The 22,395-nt window shown below is 32.8% G+C and overlaps 1 pseudogene; it reads left to right on the forward strand.

The window, feature by feature from the left end:
- LOC142325680 (erythroid differentiation-related factor 1-like) overlaps positions 1–22,395 on the forward strand; it is a 45,020-nt pseudogene that overhangs the window by 16,884 nt on the left and 5,741 nt on the right.

Here is a 22,395-nt window from a genome sequence, read left to right on the forward strand (position 1 = left end):
CTCTGGTGTTATATGCACTGAGATCTATGTATAAATAATAATAACTGGCTACTTAGATTATTTTAAAGAGTTCACTGGCACTGAATAGAGTTTCTTGATTAAAATTAAGATATGAACATTATAGAGGCTTTGATGAGTAAAGACCTCACCTGGGTTGGTGAGCTGGTGGAACATCTAGTATTTAATGTAATTGTAATTAATTTATTTTCACTGTGTTCACATAAAAACTAAAACTGTGTAGAATAATAACTGTCTGAAATATTATTGCTCAACTTTTTGAAAGCCTTATCATTTTGATAAGATTTTAAAATGTTACAGGTTAAATAAAACTGCTTTTAGGTTAAGTTTGATGTCTATAATAAAGGATTCGCTTTGTAAAAAACTTATAAAGTTCAATTTTTTGTTTGACATCCAACCTCTCCACTATTTTTTTCATTTTCACTTGAACAAATTATTTGATAGTTGATTGAGAATGTAGTATTCATCTTGAAAAAAAAACATTCAAGGAATAATCTTGTTATTATTTTTAAGTTTACATATTCAGTCCACATTAATTTCTAATTGAATGCCAACCAAATAAAATGTGGATATATTTTTAAAACAAAAGGAGAGTATTATATTCTTTTTCACATAAGATAGAGACTCATTGGGTGACATAAAAACCCTGGGAATTGCATAATCCTCATCAATATCTATCTATATATCACTTGGGGATTATATGTTAATTAACCTCAGTTGTATATTTGTATAAACTTCTTCTTCCAAGAATTAGGCCTTATTTATAACTATTCTGACAACCATCTCAATCTCAATCTGCCTCTGCTCCTTCTTTCCACTGGTTGATAACTAAACACCACAGTTGGCAAACTATCGTCTGTCATTCGTGAAAGATGTATACTCCACCACTTGTTATTCTCCCTTATTCTATCATTGATGCTGAAAACCCCAACTCCTTCTCTATGCCATCACTCTTGAATATCTGGTGCAACCCTTTGCAATTCTTAAAAATCTCAGCAAAAAAAATTTTATTTACTTAATTTTTATAGTGTGTTATCTAAATAATAGTGAAAAAAATACAGTTATTTTTTTATAGTTATTTTTGATATGTATAATGTACATTACTTTATGATTGTATACATTTTTTCTTTTTTTTTTTAATAAAGGTATGCATCAGCATTATATTATATACAGCTTGTGTTAAAATGTAGTTGTCACATGTGTGGTGTTTATGATAAATTGGTTAGCTCTTTATTGGGTCGAGCCGGTGACTGTTGTTTTCAATTGGTTCAACGCTGGCATCAGTCTGATTTGGAATTATTAAGATCTGATTTTAGTAGCAATTGTGATGTTGATAGACAGATTGCTGATGAAATGGACAGAGATTCTCATCGTGCTATTTATACACAAGGTATATCTGTTATAAGTTTATGTTTCTGTAACTTGTTAAACTTTCATTGTGGTTTAATTATTTTCTCCTCTTTGTGTTAACTGAAATCGCAAAGGGAAATTATGGACATTATGCATAAAGAAGTAGTCATTTCACTTGCTTTCTTAGTTGTGCAACTTCATTGTTCTGATGTAAATTAACTAGGAGATTATACTAAAAAAGTAATCTTTAATTATATAAGAACAAAACTTTATCTGTCATGTAATTATTTAATTTCATTACAGTACAGACTTAGTTTTTAATTTCAGTTGACAGTAGAACGAATAAAGAGTTATAAAGCAAAGAAGAACTTCCATTAAAACTGCTCAAGTATTAACTAACTGTTAGAACATATACAGTTGCTTTATTTGTAAGCTTAGAACAGAATGGAGACCTAGTATTAGTCTTCAAAGTTTAAAAAGCTCAGTTGAGAATGGATTCTGGACTAAGGAAAAGGTACAGTAAATACAAACACGTGCATGTTCACACATCGGTGGATTATATGTTGAACTTATCTGTTTATAAAACTTGGAAATAAAGATTATAAAACTAATAACACAAGTGTAACAAAGTGACTTCTTGCTAGCTGCAGTGTTAGTTGCAGCACTCTATCCACTCTGTTATACTATTAGCAGTGCCAATACTACTTCTACCAGGCAGTTCTACAGATAGAACTATTGCGTATTTGAATGTTTACTTCTCTTAGCATGTTTTAACTGTTTTATTGTAGAACACTGTGAATGGACTGTATTCTTATAGAAGTCTGAGATTCTCAACAGTTTTAATGGACATTTTTCACAGTTCTTTTTTTTTATCCAGGTTTAATTGAAATTATGAAACTATGTACATACCACGGTAGTATTAAAATACAAAGTTCAGTGTAAAAAAAGATCCATATTTTTTCTGAGAGCTGAAGCCAGGATTAAACAAATTTCTGACCACACCTTGGAAGATCAAATTGCAAATAAAACTTCTTAAATCAGCTTTAAACAATAATTTTTTTTTGTATAATTTCTTAATGAAGTTGCAGAACAGTAAAATTGCCTTAAAAATATATTAAATACAAAATTATTAATATATAACAATATATATTGTATTTATCTGATCAACCTAAGTACAGAATTAATAAATAAAATAAAGTAAGATAAAATAAAATTAATAAATAAATAAATAGTGAATTCATTTACTAAAATTAAATTAAAAATCAAAAGTAAAATAAATAATTTAACAAATTAGAAATCCATGTAGACTAGCTAGCCAAAGTTATGTGACTCTGATGTCTCATAACTTTGGCTTGCAATGAGACACAGCAGTTGTAGATTGCTGTCATTTACTTGTATTGGTATATGAGTATATTTTATGTATTTGCAGTTTTTGTATCTCTGTCTTTTATGTTAAAAGTGTAGTATTTCGGAAAATATGAAGTATATAGGAAGATTACATACATGGGATGAGCTGAACAGTAATTATGTAATAATATGAACCTTTTTCAAGTTTTTCGTGGTTCTGTGAATTGCTGTTTTAATGGACTTGAACTTTGAATAATATAATTGTAATATTTACTTCCATAAAACTCTTCTGGTGAAGTGTATTTTTGTTGTTATGCACTATTATCCTTAAATTTGTATACCCTGTTTTGGAAATGGTAAAGTATATCTAAAATAAAAATATAGTTCAGTTACTATGAATATTTTTTTTTTATAGATTGTCAGCTTATTCCAGAAAATCTGGAAAACAATGAACAGTTGTTATTAGCTAGTTACAGATGTTATAATCGAGCTCTGATATTGGCTCCAAGTGATATTCTTAGACGTAGATTAGGCAATATACATAATGAATTAGGTTCATTTTATATGAACCAAGCTGCTGGTAAGTTAAAAATTAGCTCAATATTATGGTATTATTAGCTCAATTTACAGTAGTTGTAAATTCTTATACAACTATTTCCAGTTAAAATTCTTATACATTCCTTGTATTATTATAATTGGGTAGGCAGGATAGACTTGCCAGTGCTCTGTCATTTTTCTTTTTTTAGGCTTGCCTCATTTATCTCCTCCTATAACATATTTGTGTTTCATTCTTTCACTCATTTGTGCCCAAACTGTATATTTTGAACTCATTTTTGACGTGGTCCATTCTTGTTCTTTATATCATACTTCTGACCAAAATATTACTTCCTGCAGAATCTTACCATCCTCTCTGTGTTCTTGTACATCAACTCTAAGCACCTCCATTGATGTGAAATATTCTGTGTTTATTATGTTTATTTAATTAGCTGTCTTCCTCTAAATCAATTCTCTTATGTTGTAAAAAAAATTCTTACCTCTCCTTTCATCCTATAATTCACATACTACATACTGAATATCTTTTCCTATTTCTAGGTTTTCTCTCAATTTACTCAAGGTTTTTGGTTTTTACTTTCATGGTGTTATCTCTCTCCTGACATCACCCACTATTCTTTATTTCATCCTTGTTTACAAATCTTGTTCTTCAGTCCTTTACATACAGCTGTCCATTTTCTTCACCTCTTTTTGTGTCTAATCCATGATAGCTACAGATAGTAAGGGTGAAAATAGATTATCCCATCTTAGTCTTGTTTCTACTTTAAATCATTTAGTTTTAATGTCATTTCCCTTTTTATAATTGCCTGTTTATTAGTGTACAATGTGAGGACATGATCAGACCACAGTGGTGAATTTAAGTTTGAAAAGTAGATGGTAAAACAATACTTTACCTGGGATGGTGATTTTGAAGTTCATACAACTGATCAAAAGAATAATTCCTTGCTCCATCATCTTCCTGTATTATTAATTTTAAATCATATTTATTATGCATTCCTTCAGGACTGCAGTTGGCTGGTAGTTGCATTGGTATTTATAACATTTTGCAATGTAGGAAAAGATATCAAGAGAGAAAATTTAAGAGACAGTAGGGTGATAGATTGGAATGGTAGTTGAACATGAAGTCTTGTCAGTGTGTGGAAAACAGGATATAATTTTGGGAAAATAACAGTGAAAATAAATCTTATTGTTGTATTTTAGACATAAATATTGGCCAAATAAAGTATCACTATTGCCATCTATGTATGAATCAGATGTCATTTTTTCATTGTGGTGAAAATTCATTTGTTTTTTAATATTTTTGTGATTACTTTAATAAAAAAAAAAAAAAATAGTAAAATCATTCATTTTCTTACATATTTGCTGCGGAAACACTAGACAGAATGCAGGAAACTAAATATTCAAAGTTAGCTTAATCCATTGTTTGAAACTAGAGCTACTTTTATTAAAAAAGAAATCTTTTTTTGTTTTATTAAATTTAGAAGTCTAGAAGGAGGGGAAAGTCATGTGAACTTGTTGAAGTTCATGAAAGGACAACTTTTCATTTTTGAAAATGTAAATAATCACAACACCCTTCATAGAAAGATAATAATAGGAAAGCTTTTCTCACAATTCTCCTATATATATATCATTTTGTTCTCCATAAAATTCTGATTTACAGTAATTCAAAGCGAACTACAATTGGGTAGCTGAACGATAATGGGCTATATCATTTTCAGGAAATTTAGAGGTATTTTAAGTAAATTGGAAATCGTGACAGTAAGATGTAAATTTTTTCTTTTATAGAAAGATCTAAGCTGTTAATTAAAGGTTAACTAATTCACAACAGTTTGTAATAATATTGAAAAGTGATTGTATTAATTGGAATTGAGTAACACATCATTTGTGTTAACATTTTGCAGCAGTTGTGGTGGTAAGCTAGTATAAGTATTAATTTAACTGTTAATTATCAGACTACTTTTGTATTTAGTTCTAAAAAGTAACTCATGACGTGATTACAATAAAAACATTTCTGAATAAAGAGTGCTGTTCATAATAGTTCAGTCTACAACATACTTATATTTTGTTATAACTTTTAATATTGTAAAGCCAGCTCTACCGTTTGCTCTTTAAAAGTATTAATTAAAGTATTATTAATTTGTGTGTTTGTTTTAATATCAAATAAATCATACTCAATGGTTTATAAAAGATAAATTTTAAACAATTGTGATATTACTTGAACTATTGTGGTCACCTACCTTCCGCTTATTGTTTAAAGAATATAGATAGATGTGTTTAAATAATAAGTTTGATTGCTATGTTAAGATTTCACACTAAGAATTATAATTTTTTTTTATCTATAATCATCAATGTAATATGCCTATAGTACTTCTATCAATGTAATTTTATTTCATTTACGTTATATTTTTATTTTTTTAGTAACTTAGACATGAAGTTTTCACTTTCATTTACAAATAAAAAATATAATTGATGTTCCAGGAATGATCACATGTGTTTTTCTTATGGTTAGTGTTTTCTATTTTAAATTTAAACTAATGTTTTTTTGTTTTTTTTTTCAGCTGCATTACAGACATGATCAGATACTTTCACAAAAGAAAAGGTTTGTTACACATTGTTTATTGCTTTTTAATTATTATTTAAAATTTTTATTATTAAAATTTGTGGCATTTCAATAAGATAATTTTCTATTTAATGTGTATTATATTTAGTGGATTTATTATCTATTTTTTAATTGGGTTTAACTAGGTAATTAATTAAATAAGTTTACATTTAACTTTTTTTATTTTATAATTCTTCTATAATGTCTTCTGATGTGTGTTATTCTCATTAGCTTAAATTAGTTATATTTATTTATCATCCTCATCTGTCTATTTTATACATTCAAATTTTTTATCTTCTGCATTTTTTACACTCTGTACATCCCTCTATTATTAAATTAATTAAATCTGGTTGTCTTAATTATGGCTCATCAATTTAGTTCATATCATTTCAAGATTCTTTCCTAAATTTCTCTCATCTTGTTAAATTTAAGATCTCTTCATTTTAAACTTTACCAGGCAGCCTAATTTTAAACACCACGTTTCAAAAGATTCTACTTCTTGCACCTTTTTAAACACCCATGCCTGTATAATTTCTTTTTTAACAGCCCAAACTCGGGTTCTTTTTTCACTAAGCCAAACTATAGTAAGCAAAACAGTATCTTCTTAAATTAAAATTTAATTATTGATGTTCCAAGTAGAAATGGATTGCATCGCAGTTAATTATTTATTTATTTTTTTTACTGTTAAATTAGTATGAGCAATTGTAGTATAACACATGAATATTCAAGTATACTAATGCATTTTCTGTTGTTATTTTTCAGTTTGATGAATTATTTAAAACAGTGCAGTGGCATTTGGAACAAGGAGTTGAACAATTTGAAACGGTTAGGGATAATGCAAATTTGGCTCTGTTGTATTCAAATACTGGAAGATTAATGAGGCTGATGGCACATTATTATTCATCGAATGAAGGGTATCCATTGACTAAAACTGAAAAGTATTATTATAATAAGGTAAGCCAGCCATATTCTATTTTAAGGTGATTATTACTTAATTTTTTTTTTAAATTTAGTTATACTGTATCTAAGAAATAATAAAAAAAAAATAGTAATGTACATATTGTTTTGTTTAGTTGTGTGTAGTACTGAAGGTTTATTTTCTTTCTTTCTTTTTTTCTTAGTTAATGAATATGATGTATTAAAAATTGTAACTGATAATTAAAATTGAGATATTTGTTTACTGCTGCTTTAGCTGCTTTATGTATCAGCTGATAAAAAAGTTTAAAAAACATTTTCCCTGTTCTAGGCTCTGAGTAGTTATCAATCTGCACTAAATGTAATTGGCAGTCGTAAAGTCAATCCATTAGTTTGGGTACAATAAATTGGGAATTGTCTACTGCGTTATATACACTAGCTACTTTGAGTCAAGATTATCGTATGCCTTTTATAAGTAAAGTTTGTATACAATTTTTATGTAATAGATAATTAAATGCATTGTTATAAAGTAAGCCACAATTTATAATTATTAAGCGATCAATATTTATTTATTTATTTTTTTTAATTTAAGTTATGCTATTATTATTTTGTTGTAATTATTATACTTGTGACTTGTAAGACATATTTTTTATATATGAGGCTTGGCTGATAAATTTTGCACACTAGCATGCAAAGACAGAAAGTACTATTGAATTAGGGCATCACATGATAGCTAAAATCCCCCTCTATAGACCTGCGATAATCTGTAGAAATCCATTTCCCGATTTGTTTTCAGCAGCAGTTAAAATGGAGTCAAGTACGGCCAATATATTAAGACAGTTAAAACAACGCACACTGATTGAATTTTTAACAGCAGAAAATGTGAATCCTATGAATATTTTTCATCATTTAAAAGCAGTTTACGGTAGTGAAACTGTTGACAGGATTACTATGAATAGGTGGCATTGAGATTTCACAAACGTAGAAGCTGGTAAAGCAACAATTTCGGTAAAGGGCGGTGGTAAAGGACGCATCTTGCAGTGAATGACCAGTTTCTGTGACTGACGAGAAGCATCAAAAGGAGGTGGATGATTTGCTTCAAAGTGACCGGTTAATGCCCAGCAATGCATCACTATTTAGTTAGGCATATCTAAGGAATGAGTAGGCCATATTATCAAGCAATTAGGTTACCATAAAATCTGTGCACAATGGATATTGCGCAGACTGACAGATGGCTCTCCACAAGCTGAAGTTTGAGCCTATTCCGCATCTGCCATACTCACTGAATTTGGTTCCATGTGACATCTCAAGAGGAATTTACACCACCAACGATGAGGTGAAGGAAGGTGTGGCCACTTGGATCCGAGAAAGACCACCAGAATTTTTCAGTGACGGAATGCAAAAACTTGTCACTTTGGGAAAAGTGTATTAGTATAAGTGGGACTATATTGAAAAATAAATACTGCACTTTGTATCTAAGATATTGTACTTTCATTTTCATTTTTTATTTCAATCCAATATCTCTTTTCATTCCCATACTATGCATATATGTGCAAAATTTATCAGCCAAGCCTCGTATGTATACTTCCAGATCACTATTGTTACTGTATTTTTGTACTATTATTATTATTTCAAAATGTGCAATAATAAATTCAATGTAAATTTAGAAAATTGGTAGTATTTTTTCAGAGTTCTAGCAGCCGATCCATATTTGTTCAATGTATTAATGATAGCTGTTATTACACCAGTATTTTTGTTTTCATTCAAAAATTATAGGAGTACAAATTGAAGTATTCTTATGTGTGAAACATGAAGAATTATCTTGTAGATGTTTTTGTAATTGCATTAGCTAGCTCTTATAATTTATCAAGTGTTAGAAATATGTGAATTAATGGCATATATATATTTTTTAAGACATATTTATTACTGTATCAAATAAAATAATTAAAAAAATTATAATTTTGTAGCCACTAGATACAGTTAGAATAAGTAGGTAAGAACTCTTACCTAACTGTAGTACTTTCAGAATCACCCCATCTTCAGCAATCAAAAATATAGATTACACAATTGAAGAAAAATAAAATTTTAAATAAATTTCATCATTTTGTATATACTCATTTAATTATTATATCAGGTCTACCAATTTAAACATGTCATTATTTTTTTCAGTTTGCTTATTTATAAGTTTATATTTATTTCTACATTTCCTAATAAATATTGTTCAACATAAAACATTATTTTCAAATGTTATTGAACATCATTTAAAGAATAAAAATAAAATTACTGATATTTATATTAATGTAGAAATATTAGAGATAAATAATAATAATAAAAAAAAAATATGTACTAAAAAATATTATATAAATAAATATAAACTTATAAATAAGCCAATTGAATACGATAATACATTGTTTAAATTGGTAGACCTGAAATAATAACTAAATGATTTAATATAAAATAACACTCCTTATCTTACCATGATAGATATAAGATATCATATCACGATATGATATATAATCCATATCGATGCAATCTATTTAATAATTGTTTTCTTATAGTTAGTGTGTAATTTACATTTTTGACTGTTGAAGATGGAGTGACACTCCAAAAATGCTACAGTTAGATAAGTTTACTTACCTTTTTATGCTGACTGTGGTTGTTGTTATTTTGGTGGTTGTTATTATATATTACATATAAAAAAAATACATACATATGTATGTGTGTATTTTTTTTTACATAAATACAATAAGAAAAAAATTTTATATCCATCCTTTTGTGTATGATTGGAAGAGAGTAGATTCAGATGGATTGATACAGTTGAGAAAAAGATATTTAGATGCCAAATCTTATAACATTACCATATTATTAAAAATAAAATAAATAAAAGAATTAATAATTAATTAATGCATCATTAACTATGGCCTGTTTTACTGCATAGTTAGTATTGTTAACTTGATTGTTTACAAAATAAAACAATTAATTTTTTATTCCTATAGTCAAAAGGTGAAGCAGAAAGGGAGGTGGTCGAGCTATTACAGAAAGCACTAAAACAATGTGATCTTGATATACCAGGACCTAGGCAACCAGTTTATCAGTTTAGAGGAGCATCCTTACATCATCGACTTGGATCCCTTTATCATAAAGTGTTCAGGTATTATCGTAGCAAAAATTGTCAATTTACAATTGCACTTAAGTTTGTTCTCTATTCTGCAATTAATGTGTACCAAATAATTCTTTATAAAGATATATTGGCAGTACAAGTCATATCTATAAAATTTTTCTTTCTTTTATTGTATTTTATGGTGTTTGAAATAGTTTAATTTTCATTTAATATTATACTTTTTAATAATGTGTCAAGTAATAAATTCTTTATTAAAGTAATTATAATATTTTAAAAAGGTGTGCAGTTGTAAATCTAGTTACATTTTTTCCTTTTGTTTAAAAAACATATGTTTTCAGACAAGTGAATTACATTTAATAAATACATACGTTTCAGATAAGTGAATTCATTTAATCCTATTATTGTTAAAATCTACTGAAAATATCTTTGATAGAAATTTAGAAAATAGATTAAAAACATTCATTGTCAGGAGAAAAGTGATCAAAGACATCTTTTTCATACACCACAAGAAACAGTGTTGAGGTTAAAGTGTGCAGTGAAAAACACTACTTAGCTTATAGCATTAATAGGTGCTATAAGCCAACAATCTTGTTGGTTTCTATTTATATGAATGCATCTGTGTGCAGCTCATTCGTAGGCCACAAGAAACCAAGATGGAGTTTATGAAACATGCCTGAATGATAGAAAGACATTACCAAAATTAATATTACCTTATCTGCACAAGTTTTAAGGTAGTTTGAAGAATATATGCACCACAGCTTATCAGTAAATAAATTAATAAAAAATAGTTTCACAAGTGTAAATACGTGTTATTAAGCACATTTGAGTACATATGATTAAAACAAGTTTTAATACATTTGTCTACTTTTTTTTATGTAATGAAATATTAGAGAACTTTATTTTGGACTTCAATTTTCTGCATAACATAGACATTATTGGTAAATAAATTAATTGGTAATAAATTAAATAAATAAGTTAAGTTTTAGTTCCATTACCTTTCCAATTAAGACTAAAAAAATAGTACTATTTATACCTGTGTTGTGATCTACTGGAGTTTTAAAATTAAAGATTCAAATTGTTTCCTTATGTATGTAATTAAATAGGATTCAGATTTCACTAAACATGTAAATGAAGTGAAATGTTCAACTCAGGGTTAAGCTCCACTGTCAAATAAAATCCCTCATCTTATGGTTATCTGCCCTTAGGCAGGTCCTTTGCTTCATGCTGGTCTCCATTCTGTTCTATTTGTGGACATGTATTTTATTTATTGGTAACGCCTTCCTTCTTTCAGATTGTCCAAGATCTTCATTCTTTTACGACCTCTCCTTGCATTTTCGGCCGTTACTTCTGATGCTGTTTTAACTAATTCTTCTCTCCTCATGATATATCCCAACCAGTTGGCTTTCCTTTCTCAATATGTTTTCATCCGGTTCTGATTTTCATTTACTTTTGTAAATACCTCTTTATTTTTCACCCTGTCCATCCATTTAATTTTCTCCAGTCTCCTCCATGTCCATATTTCAAACGCTTCAATCCTTTCCCTGTCCCTTTTTATCAATGTCCATGTCTTACATGCTACATAAGTACACTACAGATATAGAATTTGACTAGGTGTTTTTTCAAGTTTAATGCTAACTTAATTCATAATAATTGTTTTTTCCTGTTAAAAGCTTCCTTGGCGATTGCTATTGTTTTTCTTATTTCTTGTGCTCTTTTGCAATCCTCTGTCAACATACCTCCCAAATATTTACTTGTTCCTCTTTTTGTCAGAGTTTCCATTGGTTACTATATCCTATTCTTGTCACCTTTGTTTTCTTAATATCCATTTTCACTTCATATTCTACTATATCATCCTCTGATTTACTAATAATTTTCTGGATGTCTTGTGTTTCTTCTAAAATCACATATTTTATACAAATTTTATACAGTTTATTTTTTCTACCACTGATACTAATTTTCTCATCTACTTCAAAAGGCTTTCCTTATATATTCTTGTCTTTCATATTCAAAAAAGTTGGGGATAGGCAACATCCTTGCCTTACTCTTCTTCCAAAATCAAACATATGGTTTGTGTATTCCTTACTTTCATAGCTGCTTTCTGATTTTGGTATAGTTCTTGAATTATTCATCTGTCTTTCCAAACAACTCCTTCCTTTTGTACACCCATCAATTTAAGTTTAACCCATTTTACACAGTCAAATGCCTTTTCCATATGTATGAAACATACACTAACTCATTTTCCTTTAAAATTAATAAATTTAATTTTTTCCTCTTTCTATAAACCTTTCACCAGTAATTATTAGGCTAATTACATCTCTTGTGCCTCTACTCTTAAACCTACAATGTTCCTTAGCAATTTTCCCCATTTTGCTTACTAATCTATTAAAAATTGTAGAAGAATCTTTGCTGCATAAGAGATTAAAAATATTGTTCTGCGATGTTAACATCTCACTGTCCACACTTTTTGGGAAGCAAATTGTGATAATTTTGAGGAAATCATCCAGCCATTCACATTTGTCATAGATCTAACTATTGCATAAATTTGTCACTTCCTGTAACCCTTTTCCTTCACACATTTAAACAACTTCACTAGCTCTCATTGACTCCAACAGCCTTTCCACTTTTCATATCCTTCATTTCCTGTCTATCTTCTGAGTTTAGTATCGGGGCTCCTATTTCCTCATCCTCCAGTTTGTTCCAGTCTTTAGTTGAGGTATCCGTAGGCTTTCTGACCAACTGATAAGTTTCTCCATATAGTCTCTCCATTTATTAAGCTCCTCATTTTTTTCATATAGAACTTTACCATCTCCATCTTCTCTTTCTTACTTGTTCTGTCTTATTACTTATCCAATGTGGCCTTTCTTACTCTCTTATACATCATTTCATACAAATTTTTCCTTTCTATGTCTATGCCTACCATCTCCCCCTTGCCTTTTGAGTTTCTCTCCTTAGCTCATTGTTATGTTTCCTGCAGAGCCATTTACTCTTCATCATTCATTTTTTTATATTTTCTCCTCTTGCCCATTTTTTTAATAATCTCTCGTCACCCAAGGTTTCTTTATTCTTTTTCCTCTTATAAATCCAGATGCTCAGCTTTCCTTCATTACCTGTGCTAACTCTCTCCCAGCATATCCTTCCCAACTGATGCTGTTTTGTCCAAATCCCATTCGTTTACTTTCTTTGTTCCTTTAATTTTCTTCAATACCACTTTCACTTCTGCTGTAAGAAGAATATGGTCACTGTTTAAATTAGCATTTTGTAACTCATGTGCCTTTTTTATTGCATTCTTGAATCTTCTTATACCATTGCATAATGGATCTGATATCTTTTCCATCCCTTGCCATCTTCCATGGGTACAGTCTTCTTTTGTGATTCTTAAACCAGGTATTTGATATACACAGATATTTTCCCTATGAAACTAATTAAGCCTACTCCTCTTTCAGTGTGCTTCCCCATACCATATTCCCCAATCACTTGATCCTCCTTTCCTTCACCCACAATGTCGTTCCAATGTCCCATTAGTGTTTTACGGCAATCTTTTACATCCTCTTCCGTAATCTGCCTTATTTTTTCATATATATGTTCAGCTGTTTCATCTTCATATTTATTTGTAGGCATGTAAACTTGAATTAATAACAAGTGTTTTGGGTTCATTCCTATCCCCATAATTATTGTTCTATCATCTATCAAAATTGTTCTTTTTACTCTGCTTACCAGGTCTCTGTTCAAAACTATTCCTAGTCCAATTCTACTACTTTGATTTTCTGAATAGTAATACTGTCATTATTAATGTCACCTTTTCCTCCCCATCACACTTCACATAATCCGATTATATCTGTTCTATCTTATGTATCTTAATGTTATTTTCTAACTTATCTGATTGTAAAAGTGTTCTCCCTTTTCAACTGCCTATCTTTATCTTCTTATCATATGCCTTATCTGATTGTTGGCAAAGTCAAGGCACATCAGTTCGAAACAGACTATCTCATTTTTTTTTTATTTAATTTTAATATATTGATTTATTAATAATTATTAACCTATGATTGTAAAAAAAATTACAATAAATAATAATTAAATAATAACAATAAAAAAAAAAAATGAAAAAATGTTAGAAGTTATTAATGAAATAAAATTTTATGTACTTTTCATTTAAAAAAAGCATGTATATGTAATTTAATAGGCATACATGTAAGTCATGTGGTGTCCACATCAGATTTGGTGAAACATCTGATTTTTGTTTTCATTTTGTTGATTGTTACATCGTAATAATTTTAAAATCATAGTATTAGATAGTTGTAAGACATACATTTATTTAAAGAATAATAAAGAGACTTTTACTCTCTCCTAATATTTCAGGTAAGATTGTTGAATTAATAATTGTATAAATATTTGATGTTAATAACTAATATTTTAGCAATTGTGTAACTGTCCACTTTATTAAAGAATTGGAAGATTGTATTTCACTTCAAATGAAGTAATTTTAAATGAAGTGCACCAAAAATGTGTATATGCAATTTAAGAGGCGTACAAGGAAGTTATGTGGTGACCACATATGATTTTTATTCTTGCTATTAATATAGAAAATATTATGTATAAATACAAATTTTTTCTGCAAATGCTAATATTTTTAATAATGAATTTACAATTACTGAACTCGTTAAATAGTATATTTACTATGTACGACGGTTAATAGTAACTTATAATAGTAGTGTAGTTGGGATTTATTCTTTTATTTACCTATTTAATAATTCAATCAATGGCTCCAAAATAATAATAATAAGTAAAAGTAATGTAGGTAAGTAATGGAACATATTTTCTGATAGCATTATATACAATAATATCTTTGGCACAATGGTAATATTCTATTGTATTTATGTTATTTGTAGGAGTATGTTAAATGATGAACCACGTCGTAAAAATGTCCTTCAGTTGTGTCAGTCAAACTATGAATGAGCTGCTCGTCTTTTACTTGCTCTTGAACACTCATCTGAATATCTTCGTGTTCAGCTTGAGAGAGTTGCTGTTTTAGAGTTCCAAGCTGAGAGTATATATTTTTTTTATTATATATAATTAATGAAGTTGTATAATCTAAAAGGATATTTATTTTCTTTAGGATATTTGGTGCATGTTTGTTTAATTTAGATTCCCAGGTAGTTGACTTGATTTCTAGTAGGCGGTGGGTTGTTTATGAAATTATACTGCACATATACAGCTTTTTTTCCCATAGGAGGAGGAAAAAGCTCTACCAGCTGCTGCCAGGCCTGCTCTGATGGCCGTGCGGGGCTCTCCCTTGCTAAAAAACCAACCTGCCCCTCTAGTCTTGCAGGGGCTGGACCTACATACGGTATGTGCTCAACCCCTATGCAATCACCTGGGCACTGTTATGGCCAAATTAGGATAGCCCAAGCAGCGTTCCTGAGGGACCATTGATGGACAGCAACTCCAAAGAGTTCCTGTTGTCCACCCCCTCAAGGCTGGCCACCAATGCTACCCAGTATTGGTTCCTCTGCCTCAGGTATGCTACCTTCTCCCATCTTGCCTATTTCTTTCCTCAACTGCCTTAACTTTTATTATGGCAGTCACCACTACCGTTATTCTCGTCCAAGCTTCCCTGTCTTTTTACATCATATCTATCACATTGTCCACATTTGAACCAATATAAATATGATCCAATATAAATATGATCCATCATATTATCCCTCAAATCTCTCCACTTTGGGCCTGAAAATACTGTATCAGCAGTATCCTGCTTCCCATAGTAGTAGCGGGTTCTAGCAGTACTCCTATTCATCCGATATAGGTAGTCCTGGAGGCACCCATGTCTAGAGAGGAACTGGGATGAGTTCATAGGTGATGTCACCATGCCTCTTCTCACCCAGCTTCTTATGTCCCTAATAGGTTTATGGGTCCACCTCTCTGTCTTTGTCATATTCCAACTTTCACCCCAGGCACTGTACATTTTTTTGACAGCTGCTTCCTTTTCACCCCCCCCCCCCACATTGCTATTGAGCATCTTATTTTTGCCTGTAAATCAATAGAAGGTATTCCTGCTATTACTGATGCCGTCTCTGCTCCTATTGTCCAGTACTCAGAAATCACTCTAGATTGCTGTTGGCTTATCAGCCTCTTCCTGTCGCAAGCCTTAACCAATGTGCTCACCCAGACTGACACCCTGTAGAGCAATACTGATGAGTATATGCTAGTCAGTAGCCTCCTCTTAGCCATCCTGGGTCGCCCCTATTGCTCACCAGTCTTACCAGCATTTGGACCACTCTGTCTCCCTTTCCTGTTGCTTCTTCTTCATGAATGGAGAAGGATCTATGTCTCTCGATCCAAATCCCCAGATATCTCGCTGCCAGGCTAAGGTAGACAAACGTTTTGCCCACCTGGAACCTAAGTGGCTTCAACCTCCGACGCCCAGTCATGGCTACCACTGTTACTTTCTCTTCTGCTAGCCTCAACCTGTTTGCAGTAAGCAATCTCCTCACCAGATTTACTGCCTCCTCTCCTTTAGCCATCAGCTCCTCTACCATCCTGGCTACTAACACCCAAAGCTAGATCATCCACGAAGGCTAGTGGTGTGACCCCCTCTGGATAATCTTGTCTTAATATACCATAAAATGCAACATTCCACATTGTTGGCCCTAGAACTGATCCCTGAGGAACACCTGTTTCTACTGCAAACCTTATATCACCATCTTCAGATGTCTCAGTCACATATCTTTTATTCAGTATTCTTGGATTGTTCTTATATATGCTGGAATTTTCCTGTTTTGGAGCTCGCTAAAGATTACTTCCCAGTAAATTTAATGAAATTTACTGGGAACATTAGTATTTCATTAAAAGCATTAAGAATATCAAGGAACATTTATATGTTACACCTATCCTCATTCTCCACATTCCCTCAACCACTGACTTCACTATGCCCTTCGCATGCTCTATGGCATCAATTGCTGAATGTCAAATCTGGAAGCCATACTGATCTGGATGTAACCTCCCAGATGCCTCCACTTCCTCATTTATCTTCCTGAGAAGCATCTTCTCAAAGAGTTTTGTGTAATAGTACAGCATACACAATGGGGCCTGTACACCGTCTGTGCGCCAATTGGTCCATCCTTTTTTTTTAACATGGCCAGCCTCGTACCCTTCCACCTTTCAGCAACCCATTTATATACTAGCACCATGTTCATGGCTTGTAGTACTTTTCCTGGCTCCATCTTAACAGTGCTCACTACAACTTCAGAGGAATCCCATCTGGGCCTGAGCTCTTACCACCCCTTATAATATGGGCAGCTTCATTTAAATCATAAGCGTAAACTGGATAATTTTGTCTGCCATGATCTCCTCCCTGCAGGTGCTGCTGCTTTGTGGAAACAACTCTTATGTTTCTTATCGAATCAGCCTTTGACAGTACTGGGGCAGCCTCCTACCAAATCGTTTAGTCATGATGCAGTAGGCTTCACTCCACCTGTCGTCATCGACCAACTCACACAACTGTTGCCATTACTATTGCACTCGTAAATTCTCTCCTGAGTGTTTACAGAAGGTGGAGCTCCTGAGACCTCATCCTTGATGAACCCTGTCCGACAGCCCACCTGATATACCACTTTGGCCAGGATGTTTGGGTCGACTATCTCATGAACTGCAGGTTCAGCACCAATCACTGCTTTGAACTGCTCAACTCTGTTTTGATCAAATTGATTCTCTTACAGTGACTCTCAACCTCAAAACTGATCAATCGATGGTCACTGAGAGTCTCTTCCCCCAACCCAGTTCACCAGATGCTGTATGGCCCTCGCATTCACAAACATCAGATTAGGGGCCGAAACTTCCCTTCTACCAATCAGATTAGGGGCCGAAACTTCCCTTCTACCAATCAGATTAGGGGCCGAAACTTCCCTTCCACTCAACTCAAAAGTCAGTTCTCTTTACACAATGAAGGTCCTTCATCACACCTCTCCTGTCTTCTACCTGACTTCCCCAATTCCTGACCTTAGAATTAAAGTTCCCTCCGACTTTAACATCTTTATTCCTGCACCTTCCTATGTCTACAATCAATTCATCCACTTTCTCCTCAGATTCCGTTATTTCGATGTTGGGGGACAGGTATATACTATATATCACAAACTCCTCCAGCTTAACCCACACATAGCACTGTCCTACGCCTGTGCCATGCACCACCAAGGCCACTGTGATGACCAACACCACTGCGTTGACTGCCACCGCCCATTTAGTATCTGCGACTGTCCTGCGATCAGGTTCACTGACTATAGTAATATCAACTTCTCACTGCGATGCCACTTCCCAGCTTGGCCCTGCTGCTCCAGTTTACATTGATCTGCAAGAAATGCATTATCGTGTTGCTCTTTCATCCCAGCAGTCGTCACTACCTCAGATGCGTGACCTCTCTTTTCCTTCAGCATTCCCTACATGCTGATGACACTCTTCTTGTGGCCCTCACCATTACACCGAAAGTAGAGCCTTGAACGATCCAAGCCCTTCGCCGCCACATGGCCACTTTCTCTGGATCTGTAACATCACTTTTCTTCCTCCCTCTGTGATATACGGCAGTGTATCCATCCAATTGGAATCCTCTTGATTGCTTCCAATTTTTGAGCTGCAAAACCTGGAATCATGACTGTGGCATTCCGTGCACCTCTGTATTCAGGCCCTAGTGAAGTTACTTCCAACTCCACTCCACTGCAGCCTGCATATGCTGCTACTGATTTGGCCACCTCTTCTTTAGCTACATCATGCTACAAATCTTTTATGTAAAAATAAACCAGGCACATCTGCCGCCCAGCCTCTCTTACTGCAACTCCTTCAACTCTCTGACTGATAGTTTGTTTTAGTTCCTCGGCCTGCTATGCTTGTATTCTTATTTGGGCTTCCTCATCTGCTCCCTTTCTTACTGACAGTACTTCAGCCACTCCTTTATTAACTTTCTCTTTGACTGATTTAAACAAGTCATCGAAGGAATGATGCTCCTTAGCCTTTACGGCCATGGTGTGTGTTGGCTTCTCTTGTCTCATCACCTTTCAATTACTCACGAATTCATCCAAATAAAGAAGCCTTTCCTTCCCCACCCATTTGCTATCTATCTCAAGTAACCGCTTTAGGTTGGGGTCTCTCCGCTGGTGCCACATAGGGTGCTACAACCCCCATTTCACTCAATTTCATAACACATTTATAGCTATTGTTTATCATATCCTCAGTGTCTTCAGAATCCACTACTATTGTATAAGTAGTGCCCCCTTCATTGATATCTTCCTCTCAGAATACATTTCTTGCACCATGACTATCTACTACTAGTTGTCCGCTCCTGAGTTTCTTTGCCTCAGCTAACCTTCTGACACTCGGAACCATCCAGTATGCCTTACTCTGAGAGCCTTGTGCCGCAGCACTCAGATCAAGTACATGTATAACTTCCCATCCTTCTTTTCAAGGGAAAGGGTTGTCCACTACTTGGACCATCTTGAAGATGTCCTTGGCTCAATGCTCACAAGGACCTCTTCACATACATCCTTGTTCAATTTCTTTTTTATATCCTCTGATCCTACCCTTCTTGGGGTTTGGGTAGCCACATCCACGTCTGTCTTGTTTCCACCACCACATGCACTGCAGATCCTTTGACTTCCCTGGCAGCTCCCTGTCAAGCAATTCCGTTTTGTGCTTGGTCATCTTATTCACTAATTTTGCCATTTCTTGCTGAGCTGCTTTAGTTCTCTTTTTGTGTTTTTCCCCACAGCTTTCCTAAACACTTCGCTCATGCGTTTGAGCTGATCTAGAAGGGTCAACAATTCTTCCTCCTGATCCCTCTCTTTGTCACTCGTCTTCCTCTTTCTTTTTTCTCCTTTCTCAGTAGATGCTTCTCGCACTTTTACTTCCACCAACTCAACAACTGCGTGTTTGCTAGTCCCGGCTATTCCAGGAGTCAATTCCTCCTTAACTGCCCTCGCAGGTGATCTCTAGTGCCCGCGAGGTCCTGAATGGGTTTTCACGCTTCATTTCTTCTTCAACTTGCAGGGTTGACCCTGTATCTAAATAAAACTAATCACACCCTATACATAACAAATATGACAAAATCAGAATAAAATTAATTTAATATATATAAATTCAAAATACTTACATTTAATCCCAATAACAATAGCTTTAAAATCAAAGCTATAATAGTCTCTGTTATCAAGTTAAGATAACCACCTTCCTTTATCAGCAGTTAAAGTTAAAATAAAATTAAAAGTAAATAATATTTATAACAATGCTATCTACCCAAGGTAGCAAAATCCTCTCAATAATAATATTCAAATGTCCACTGATAAAGAATAAGAGCACACAAATATAGTCCTTATTGCCATGTGCAAGTAAATTAAAATATATAAAAACCTGATGAAAAAGGTATCGTACAATCCAAACTCTTAATTACTTAAAAACAGATCCAAAAACAACTCGCCAACAATTGACAACTGACAAATCAAATTAAAAAACTGTAAATCTGCACCAAATCACAAAATATGCAGAGCGAAGTAATAGAACGTCCTCACACTACAAACTCTCTAACTCAGCTTACTGTAGCTTATCTCATTCTAAGTTTACCAGGTTAGGATGTGTTTAATTAGAATCCAACAATTGGAAATGGTAGCCAGGAAATATAACCAACCAAATAACTGAGTGCAATAAAATTTAACTATCTTGTTTACACTATGATAATTAATATTTTAAATGATTTACTCTTATTGGTTCTTTATTTTAGTGAAAAATCATATTATGCCCTTGTTTTTCCCACTAAACCTTTGTTATTTTGCCCACTTTTTTCTTTTTTTTTTTACATTGTTTTGATCTACCCATTGAAGTATGACAAAAGATAATTTAAGGATTAATATGTACTTTTCTTATCATGCAGTGTAAAAAAAATTTTCAAGTTTACTATCATTTATTATATTTAAATTATATATTTATATTATTTTATTATATTTAAAAGTTTCCTATTTCAATTATTTTGCTATCATTTACACGTTTCACAGTATATCTGAAAAGTCCCCAAACTAAATAAAACAAAAATACAGATTTAAAGATAAATGAATTTACTCACATATAAGCCCTCTACATAGAACCTTTCTTTAGTTATACATTTGTTGCAGTGCCAGCAGAGTCTGTCAAACGCTTTGGTAATCACTTTGTGGGATTGCCTTCAACTGCTTGGTGCAAGCTCGTTGGATGGCTGGAATGACATTGAAAAAGCTGCCTTACCTTGAATTTTGGGAATAGGAAATAGTCTGCTGGAGCCAAGTAGGGTGAATAGGATGGATGGGATCAGATGGTGATTTGATTTGCGGCATATGATAAAACTGTTGCCATATGTGCCAAGGCATTGTCATGTAAGAGAGTCCAACTGCCTGGATCCTGATACTCGAGCCAAATGCGAAGCATCAGGTGTTTCATTACTTCAAAATAAAATTTAGAATTCATGGTTTGACCAGTTGGGACAAATTCACGATGCATCAGGCCATTTGAACCGAAGAATGGATTCAACATCGTTTTCACTGTTAATTTTTGCTGTCTGACTTTCACTGGTCTTTGTACTCCAGGACTCAACCAAGCAGTGGATTAACGTTTCATTTGCAGATAGTATACGAAGCACCAGCTTTCATCCCGTTACAGCTGGTTGTAAAAAATTTGGGTAGCTATTGGCAGTTTCAAAAAAGTTTTGAGCACAAGAAAGACACACCTGTTCTTGTTTTTCAGTCAAGAAGTTTGGAATGAAACGACAGCACACCTTTCAGCGGTTCATTTTTTCTGTTAGAATTGTACATACTGCATCTTTACTGATGTGTAGTTCTTCTGCTATGCCCTGAAGGGTAAGATGAGGTATACCTTTTGCAATGTTTTGTGAATAGCTGTTGATGACCTCCCGCTTCGTTCATCATCATTCAACAACTCTTGACCATCTTTGTGTATGTTGTAGTACGAGATGTAGCTTCATCACCAAATGCTTGATGTATTACAGATTAAGTTTCAACGAAAGATTTTTGAAGTTGAACGCAAAATTTTATCGAGCTTTGATCTACGTTACGAGCTTGCACACAGTCACGTGAATACAACGTACACAGCCAAATATAATTTGAGAGTGGAGTGACGAAATGTGATGAAATTTTGTCCACACACTCATCAGACATCGTACTACATATTTCCTTAGTTGTCCGAGAGATGACGCTATTTTTATCAACTACAGAAATTTAGTTTGGGAATTTTTCAGGCCTACTGTATATGTATAAGCCATTTTGCACTAATAAATATCACTTACAATATCTAATTGTCATATCAATACTAAAGTTAGTTTATAGTAAACAACTCTGTTATTTCTTATTTATGGACGGTCATGTCCACATACACAAACAGTTGAAAATAAAAATATAACTGAAAATTACAGGAAAATAGTAGTCAAATTATGAAAATGATAAATAACACAGAAATAATAAAAGTAACACATATGTAA

The sequence above is a fragment of the Lycorma delicatula genome, chromosome 5, assembly GCF_047948215.1.
Source record: "Lycorma delicatula isolate Av1 chromosome 5, ASM4794821v1, whole genome shotgun sequence".
Classification (NCBI taxonomy): domain Eukaryota; kingdom Metazoa; phylum Arthropoda; class Insecta; order Hemiptera; family Fulgoridae; genus Lycorma; species Lycorma delicatula.